A 10,210-nucleotide genomic window follows, 5' to 3' on the forward strand; every position below is an offset into this window, starting at 1 on the left:
AAACACACAGCCATCACTGGAAAACGTTATTTCCAAACGACGAATTACCTGAAGCCACACAGATCTCCACAGAGGTTTGGAAGCACCTGGGAACGTAAAATTGAAGAGCGCAGAGTTGCTGATTGATCAGGGATAAACAGTAATTCCTGTTTAAAAGAAACAAATTGTCTTACTTTGAAGGCGTCTTACAAGTTATAATTATACACTTCAATAATATATTGCTTTGTACTAGTGTTGAAATCTCATTGTAGCTAATCATCTTGTGATTCATAAAATATTAAATAGGTACTTATAATAACTTTTACCAACATATTTTTTGTGTAGGTACATGCTGACAAGAATTTTACTGACCTGTCTGTTTCATACACAATGCTTTCGTCTATTTTCTCCAGAATCCACAAAACTGTTGATTTTGTGAGTCTGTACGTCGTTATAAAATCGCGGTTGTCCAGATTATCCTTCCCCGTAACCATCCAGGGCGACGGACAGCGAAAATGAGGATATCGTCTTCGTCATTGTCGTCTTCATAACATAGTTGAAGAACACAGTCACGAACTCGGTGCATTTTGTGTGGAATAGTTTATTCAAATTTTATTCCAATGAAACTGGCAAAACAGTAAAAAAAACATAATCATTTAGGAAATGAAAATACGCTTGTTGATAATATTATCAATACTCCCGACCCTAACCGCAATTAAGAACGCTTAACAAGGTTAGGACCTTACCTGGTGAAGTCCCAAATCTCTGGTTATCAATGTGTTTATCAATCGTGACTCGTGAATGTGGTGAGGTACCCGCGATCCGCGATTAGCAGTGTCTGTGAAATTTACATTCGCGTGTTTTATATATAATAATATAATATGTTTTAATATAGCATATTGTATAATATTATAATATTATAGTCGCAACCAAAACATGGATTTATTAAAAGAAATTGAAGGAAGAATCGCTGAAATTCAAACACTTTATCCCGATTACATGAACTGCGGTCTATCGTCGAAATGCACTACGTGTCAACCGTTGGAATTTTCTGCACGATTAGAGAAATTAAAAGAACTGGCTGACCGATGTGGATCTGAAAAAAAAAACAATCATTACACTTCGTGTCCGTGGTCGAAAAGTAATTGCGTTTGCGGGCCAGATACATGCCAATGTGCGATGGTAAGTTTTTATCATTATCAATTGAAAGTAATGATTGATGCGGTCGTCAAACAACATGGTCTGGACTACAATGGCGGAGAAACAAATGCCGGAGGGAAGCAACAATAGTCTTGCATATGACCGTCCAATCAGTGCGAACACGAACAAAAAAATATATAGCGGAAAATATAATAATAATATAAAACTAATCATGCTATTACAAAAATAAATAATAAGACCTTAACATCATTATTGTAATTTTTTTTACTTTTATTATATGCATATTATGTGCATCGGATTTTATAATATCATGTAATCTGCGTTTACCTAACACAAAATATTATAATCATTATTAATGCATTGATAATACAAATTATATATATATATATATGTCAAAATTAATTTACTGATCTTGACGAGCTTATAGATGTATAAATAACATAATATAAGTATACAACACAAATCCTCTAATACGTCAAAATTTGATTAGGTCTTACCGTCTTAAAGACGTATCCAGAGCTTTTACAACACCAATGCTGTTTTTGGTTTTCCATTTGGCACTATCATAATGCCGTACTCCGGTGTGCATTTCTGCGGCGAATCATCGACAATTATGGTAAATTTTTACAATCGATCTGATCGTGTGGGTATAACAAAATCGAAATTAAATCGTATTTTAGCGGTTAATTGATCGACGTAAGGACCCGCCGTGCGCCCGTAACACTGCTTAGTTGTAATTTTTTCGAGCGTATTCCAATAATAATATTTTGTTATCTCGGCGAGATGAATCGGCACGACTATACCACTCGGTCCGTAGACGGTCGTCTTCAAAATCTCGTCTAAATCGAAAACGATCACCTACAAGTTACACATCGCGCACGGCGAAATAGGTTTCCCAGACAATCAATTAATCTCTTTTCTATGCAGACAATAGCTGCATTCACAGACAAAGGGCATTCGTCCACCGCAGAATAGCTGTATACTGCCGCCGTGCAGACGTTTAAGTCTTTCGCGACAGGCCAGTGGTGATGGATCGAACAAGTGGTTGTACATGCACGTCCACGCCGATAGTATGTATTTAGTAATTACAATATTCACTACCGTGGCATTGGTTTAATATAGTTCTACCGGAACGACGGAACAGACTTTGTAAGTCCGATCGTTAATTTGATAACAAACAAATCTACAGAATTTGTAATAAGTTAATAACGATCCAAAATCCAGATGCAGCGAACGAACGACTAGTTCGTCGTCATCGTCGTCTTCTATAGCAACGACGCAACGTCTACGAATATACTCGTATCTATTAAGTTTTGCAGGGCACCTACAGAGTAAAATCTTAAAATAAAAATAAAATATGTTAAAATTTAAAAGATAATTTTCTAGAAACTAAACGTATTATTGCTGGCCTTCGTATTCATATAGAACGTGTAATTACACGATTGAGAGGATGCTATCCAATACACATGCATTTATTGTCCCTGACCATAAGCGTGCGCACAGGGGAGGCAGCTGCCTCCCTTGCGAGAATTTTGGCTTCCCCAAGATCTTATACATTAATACCTACCAATTTTTGATAATACATATTTAAATAATAATAATAATATTATGTTCAATATTGGTATACTGGTATGCTGTTTAATAAAAGTAAATATTCAATAGTATTAAAATCGACAATAATATTATATTATATTATATTGATAAGACAGCTTCAAGTTTCAACTATGGTTACTGGTTTCTTCTTTGATAATACCGACTTATCATATCATCAACCTAATTCGCAAATCACTTAACACCAATATGACAACTTTTCAGGAGAGCAAATAAACGTTCCAAACATATCGTAGGCCTGATTCCCTATTCGCCTAAGTCCTATCTCCATCATATTTTACATATTTCGCTAAACGACGTATGGAACTTAAATAAAACATAATATTACCTATTTAAAAGTTGTTCAAATAATGTTTTTTATTTATTAATTTTAGATTGGGATCGGAGCGATGAATGTATTGGTTTTGCAATGATGTGTGGCTTTTTATTTTTTTTTTTTAGTCTGTCATCCCCTTTTGGGACAGTAAAGTGCTTGGATTTTCTTCAACAGAATCTTTTCTGATAGAAAAGTGAATCTAGTTGGTACTATAGGGGGTCAAAAGTTTTCAAAGGTGCCGTGAAAAACAAAAGAAAAAAATAAGGAAAAACAGGAATTTATACGCAAAATTGATTTAGGACAAAATCGATTATGGTTTTTGGTGTAACTCTAAAACAAATTACAGTAGACATATGAAATTTCGGCTGAATGTTTATATTAGCTTTTTCTATACACCATAGCATTTAAAAAATATTTTTACTTATTTTGAGCTGTTTACGGACATCTTCAATTTCCAATTTTTTTAGGTTTTTAATAAATATAAAAAAAATTTTGTTGCGTAAAAAAACTTAAAAGTTTAATATCAAAGACAGGTTAAAAATATTGAAAATCCAGTCACAATTTTTTTTTATATATTAATTTTTTATATTTTTTTTATTTTTTTTATTTAAAATTCATAAAAAAATGTCTATTTAAATTTTAAATCTAAGATTTGAAAATGTAATACAAGATTCCTCATAGGTTTTTCTACCTTTATAAAAAAAAAACAAAATGTCCACAAACAAATCAAATTAAAATTTTATAAGCGTTTGAAGTCTATATTTTTACAACATTAGATATTCACTCGATTTCTCATGTAGTGATTTTCTTATTTGGTGGAAATTTAAATTTAACACCATCCAATACAGTGACCCACTTGTAATTTACTGTACAGAAGAGCGACACCGACTTGCCCACCTTTTTTTTTAATTATATACGATTAATAATTTTTTATTGTGTCTTTTTGATTGTCAAAGATATTATTAAAAAGGACTTATTGAAAACTCTTTTGGTAATTTTATGTTTAACCTTATTCTTAACCGTATAGAACAAAATCACGGTTTAATAGAACCATATACTTGATTTTGTGTGAGGATTAATTTAAATTATCGTTGCCTCATATCAAGCTGAGAAAAAATCGGGGGAGTTGTTTGGAGTCTAGACCTTTCTTAGTTAAGGTATTGTCTCCCCTGCCAAGATGACCTGCGCACGCTTATCTCTGACTTAACACACGTAGGTACCTACAACACAAACACATAGATAGCAAATTTTCGATCACTATTTTCAATAGTGTGCTGTTAGTTTTGATATATATAAGTAATGCGATTGATTGACCAACTATCAAACTTTTATGTAAGAACCAATATGCGCTCAAGCGTCGGCAATTTTTTGATATTTTAATTTTCTAGCGTCATAAGTCACTGTCGATACTTCACATACATAAACCTATAAACTTAGTTCATTTACAAATTAAATATGTAATATATATAATTATATGTAATTGTCGTATGTATGATAACAAATGTATGGGTACCTACAAAGGTTTATAGATAATAATCCATAAAGTTTTTTTTTATAAATCATTTTTAATGTAGGTAGTAGCATTGATTTTACATAGTATAATAATTATTGTACTGCGCATATTGTATAATCAATACCCAATGGTAGTAGGCATCTTTTGTAATTTTAAATCTTCGTAATATTTGTTTTTAAAATAAATTGTTATATCACAATGTAAAATATTCTGAATATTTAATTGCACGTGCGATTATTATTGTCAAGTATTATTTTAGAAAAATATTTTTTTTCCAAAATTTACAAGATTTTTCAATTACAGTACCTATCACATAGGTATTTGTTTATCATAATCAATATTTATAATGGTAACTTTTTTGTTCTTTTCAAACTTAGGCCTTAGAGTCAGCAATATAATTGGTGGAGATCCTGAGAATTATTGAGGTGGTTTAAATATTTGGTAATAAACAGACCCGTAGGGGCTTTACCCCATACCCCCAACAAACTTACCTTTACATTTTAATAACTCATACAAATAGTGAAAGGTTCTGACCATCATAAACATACAAACATAAGAAAATTAATAAAATACAATTACCATTTTTAACTTAATTTCATTAGTCTATTACACTTTTTGTTGTATGTATTTAAAATAGTTTCATTACTAAAAGTTTTAGTCTTAACTTTTTGAATATATAATATTGAAAATTCGTTAGTTCATTACATACATTTTTTTGTTGCATAGATGTTCTTAGTCATGTTTTTATTTTTCTCGTAGCAGAAAAACTTCTTTTGCACATAGCAGAACTAGCAGGAAATGTTGAAGTAAGTTGGATCATCTTAAATATCCCTATAGATATAATATCCCGGATAGAAACAAGATTGTCATTTTTTACATTTGTATAAAATTCAGTCTACAGATAAGAAAGGATATATTAGTAGGCAATAGCTGTGCCATACAACGGTTAATATAAGCATTTTTTTTTTTACTTAATAATATAATTTTCAAAATAATTTTTTTAATAGATCCTACCTATTTTCATAAATATGATATTTTATATTCTGAGTGGATTGATGAATAGATTAATTTTACAATGATGTGTTTTTTTTTTGCCTGTCATTACCATTTAGGACAGAAAAAATGCTTCAATTTTCTTCAACAGCATCTTTTTTGTTAGGAAAGTGAATCTAGTTGGTATTTTGGGGTATCAAAAGTGTGTTGGTTACTTTTAAAGTCATGAAGACAAATAATACCGATTTTAGATATTCTGTTGTAATTTAAAAATATCATTCATGGGTATATGTAACTTTTAGAGTATAATTATATTTTATACACACAATGACATTTTCAAATGTATTTTTTTTCAGCTCACTCTAGTACTAGCCAATGCTAATAGTAAAATAAACTACTATAATAGCAATAGGTACAATAATATCATAAAATATACTAGGTAATATAGGCTGACCTCGGAATAGTTTTTGCTTATTTATATGTAGGTACTTAATGATTTATCACAAATATATTTTTTTAGTAACTCAAATTTTGCACCCAATATGGGCTCTTTTATAATATAAATATTTAAATTCAATTCAATTTAAAATGAAATAAGAAATAAAAAAGAATGCATTTATTTGAACGATATATAATCTACATTAAAAAAGTTCTGGTAAGTTTAGGATATACTAATATCTAACGAAAAAAAAAAAATTCAAATTGACTTGTAAGTACTGAATCATTTTAATCATTTATATAACTAGTTCTTTATTTATTTTCTGACAAAGAATTTATTGTATCATGATTCATATGTTATTTTAACTTTTGAATTATAATGTTTCATGAAGCAATATTCAGACATAATTTGTACGTCTTCAGATAATTGGAAACATGAAGTTATTCAAATTAAAATTATATTATTTGGCTAGATAATTTAAATACCTGAAATAATTCAGTTAGTTCCTACGAACATAACTAATATTTTAATGATTAAATAATTAATATTTATGTATACATACTTAGTACTTGTATAATACGCAATCTATTAAAAATATTTTATCTACTATCAGGCCAATGAAAATGGTTTATTTTATGTGTAGAGCCAGAACCATATACACTTTGTTAATATGCTACCGAGTGACTGATCTTAGCTAGTGTTTAGTATCTTAACAATTATATATTAGATTCTGAGCAGAACAATCTAAAATTGATATTGTTTCATAGGTGTAACTCAAAAAACCATAACATTTTGACGCTTTTGGAGTTTTTTTTTTTCTTTAAATGTAGTTATCAATTTTTTAATATATTAAAAATTTTGATAATATAATACAAGCTTCTTCATAATTTGTTAATGTACCATTTGAAAAATATTAAAAATATGTCGTCACAATATATTGTATAAGCGTTTTAAGTTAGAATCTAATAAAATTCATCAAAATCGCAAACATTTGCAAATTATTTTGTAATTAGAGATTCATAAAAGTTTTTTTCTTTCTATCTGAGATTTAAAAATCTAATACAATATCAACAAAAAAAGTTAGTGGAAAGTCATAATCACTTTTTAAAACTGTTTGAATTAAAAATGTTTATAACATTGGATATTCACTCATAAACTAATTCTCTGTAATTGAAAAACAAATACCTAACAATAGCATAATATATCTTACCAATGAGAAATGTTAAACAATAATATTGTTATTAATTGTAATTGTAAGACATCATGTTAAACATTCACATCAGAAATAAAAATGTACTCAATGGCATAATAATAATTAATAATAATGTTAGTTTTACCTTAAATAATGTTCTTTATATTATTATAAGCAAAAATTAATAGGATCCTAAACTTGTCTATGTTGTCCCCGTCTTACAAACGTACAACATCTCAACATAGTAAATTTTTGTTCAGCGGATACAATTTTATGTTTTTAGCTTTAATTATAACTTTTGTATACTTTAAACTCAAATCAACTGACTTGTTATCGAACTTGATAATTATCTAGAGTATATCATCGGCTTTTATTAATATTTAAATAGTAAATAGTTATGATTACATTAAAAATTGTAATTCTTTATATTTTATATAGTTTTAACTCACTTAAAATTAAAATATCAATTTAATTCTATATTTTTACCTTTAAGTTTGATAATAAGTCAATTAATTCTAATATTAAAGCTAAGAACACTTTATGCACGTTTAATGTCCTAAGAAGATAACAAAAGCATTTCAAATATTGTGAAAAGAAAAAGTATTTTTTGGAAAGTTAGCTCACTAATGCTATTCAGTTTTAATATAAATTAAATAACTAATTAATTTTTTTTTTCAAAATGTTTTAATTTAATAATATTCAATATTATGTCACTTAAATGTATTATTTTAAATAAATGTATAATATTTATGTGTATTTATTTAAATATGTTTGTTCTTTTGTATAATTATCCTGGAAAGGTTTTTATGGTAGGAATAATTATTATAATTATTAGTCTTCAATACTATTATAGTATTATTACATACATAGTTTATCTTACAGCAAATTTATTATCATTTAATATAACCATTAATTGCTTTTAATGCTCACAACATTAGGGTTACATTATTTTATTTAATAAAAAAAAATATATTATTCTGCTTAATATTATTTATTTCTATTTAATTATTTTAATAAATATAAATCTATTTCAAATTTAAATGCTATATATATTTTTAATTTTATCCATATAATATGTTATTTTTTTTATAGATTAGTGACTATAGATTAATATACATTAATATACACATTAATTGTTGTACTTCGTCTTTTCATAAAATACAACTTAAAATTTAATGCATTACTCCATTATATTTTTCATTATAATATGCCCTATTTGATTTGAGTCTTATACATTATCTCGCATTATTTTCCCACATTTATAAAATTAAAACGCTTTTACATTAAAAAAATATCAACTTTAGGTAAAAGGTAAATAAGGTTACATTCTAGTAGAAGTATAAACTAATAAATGAAAACACAAGACCAAATTATTATGAACATAAAATTCATTTTATTATAAACTTTGTTAAAATGTTACAAATATCTAAGAATTGCTGCAAGTTATATTTTACTTCAAAAAATGTTATTGTATTTATATAATCTGTAATATCTTTAAACTATGGAATTTTTTGTTTGTAAAGCAAGAGAAAATTGGTTGGTAAGATCAGATAATAATTTTATCTCAATACAGCCTGTCTCCATGTACATATTTCAGATAATCTAATTGTTCCGAACCAGTGGCACCTTTGATGTAATATTAACGACAAGGCCAGACGTTTTTACACACGTATTCCAAGCAATCTAAATGCCCTAGCCTTGGCACACATACTTCTATCCCACAAATAGTTGTTTCGTCGGATGGAATCACACGTGCCAAGGCTATGGCAATTGGACATATAGGCTGCATGGAATACGTATATAAAAACGGTTGAACTCGGAGTACAGATGTTACGGGATCGGGATAATTATATTTCTGAAGTCAGCACGAATATGGATTTGTTTGGGATTATATTACCATGACCGCAGTTGAAGGTGAAAACAAGGAATTATTTTTGACAATGAGTTTTGATATTTGAGTGTGTTACTGCTAGTAATAATAGGCTGCCATCTTGATTTTTTCTTCCGCCCATATTGATGCATAGGACCACTGTAAGCAAATAATAAACACGTTATTAGTGACGGTCATTAAATAGTTTAGGTGAGCAACAGCAAGACATAATTACAAATCGTGACAATACACTAAAATCAAGCCGTATCGTCGAGTGCGTCACGGATATACAAGAGAAAACGGAACTTACGTGATTTTGACTTTCTCGACGGCGTTCGACTCCGCGCACGAACTGAAATGTTCGGCAATCCATATTCCAGACCAGAGTAGTCGTAATACAACTACCCTGGTCCAAACCGTGTGACATGATTGAAAAAAGCGGAAAGCGACCACCAACGATGTTTGAAATATGACAAGAGCGAAGAGGGCAACGACCGACAGATAACGCCTCGAAAGTGGAAATGTATCCAGACATTCAGACGGCGTTTGTCACTTTGTTCTACACTGGGCGTCACGGCTAGCCACCGCCGCCGCCGCCGCCGGGCAGATGCCGAAAAGGACGCCGTGCGATCGGTAGTGCCAACCATGACAAATTATTTAATTCGTTTAATTTGTCATAGTGCCAACCGTCGCAGTGGTGACCGTCGAGAAGCGGGTTTACGGGATGTGACCATTGAAAAATGAATAAAATATTATAACACGACAACGCCGATCTATAATTTTTAATAATCGCTATAATAGTACTGCCAAAGACGGCGCTAATACGGCCATTACAATCATCGGTATGCTTCGATTACGCTTAACCGGCTGATGACAGATTTTCGGCCGAATTCGGCTGGTTATGAGTCGGTTAAATTTAACGGGAGATGGTAATATTGGCCTATAAATATTACCCTGTGACGTCGAATTGAACGTATTTCTGTACCATGAAATAAGTACCTACCTAGCTAAGATGTTACTTTTTAGGGTTCCGTACGGTAAAACGAGACCCTATTGCTGTCCGTCCATCACCAGGCTGTATCACATGAACCATGAAAGTAATGGCGGGTTCACAACTACCCGTGTCGTGTCGTGTG

Source organism: Acyrthosiphon pisum, chromosome X (genome assembly GCF_005508785.2).
Source record: "Acyrthosiphon pisum isolate AL4f chromosome X, pea_aphid_22Mar2018_4r6ur, whole genome shotgun sequence".
Lineage (NCBI taxonomy): Eukaryota > Metazoa > Arthropoda > Insecta > Hemiptera > Aphididae > Acyrthosiphon > Acyrthosiphon pisum.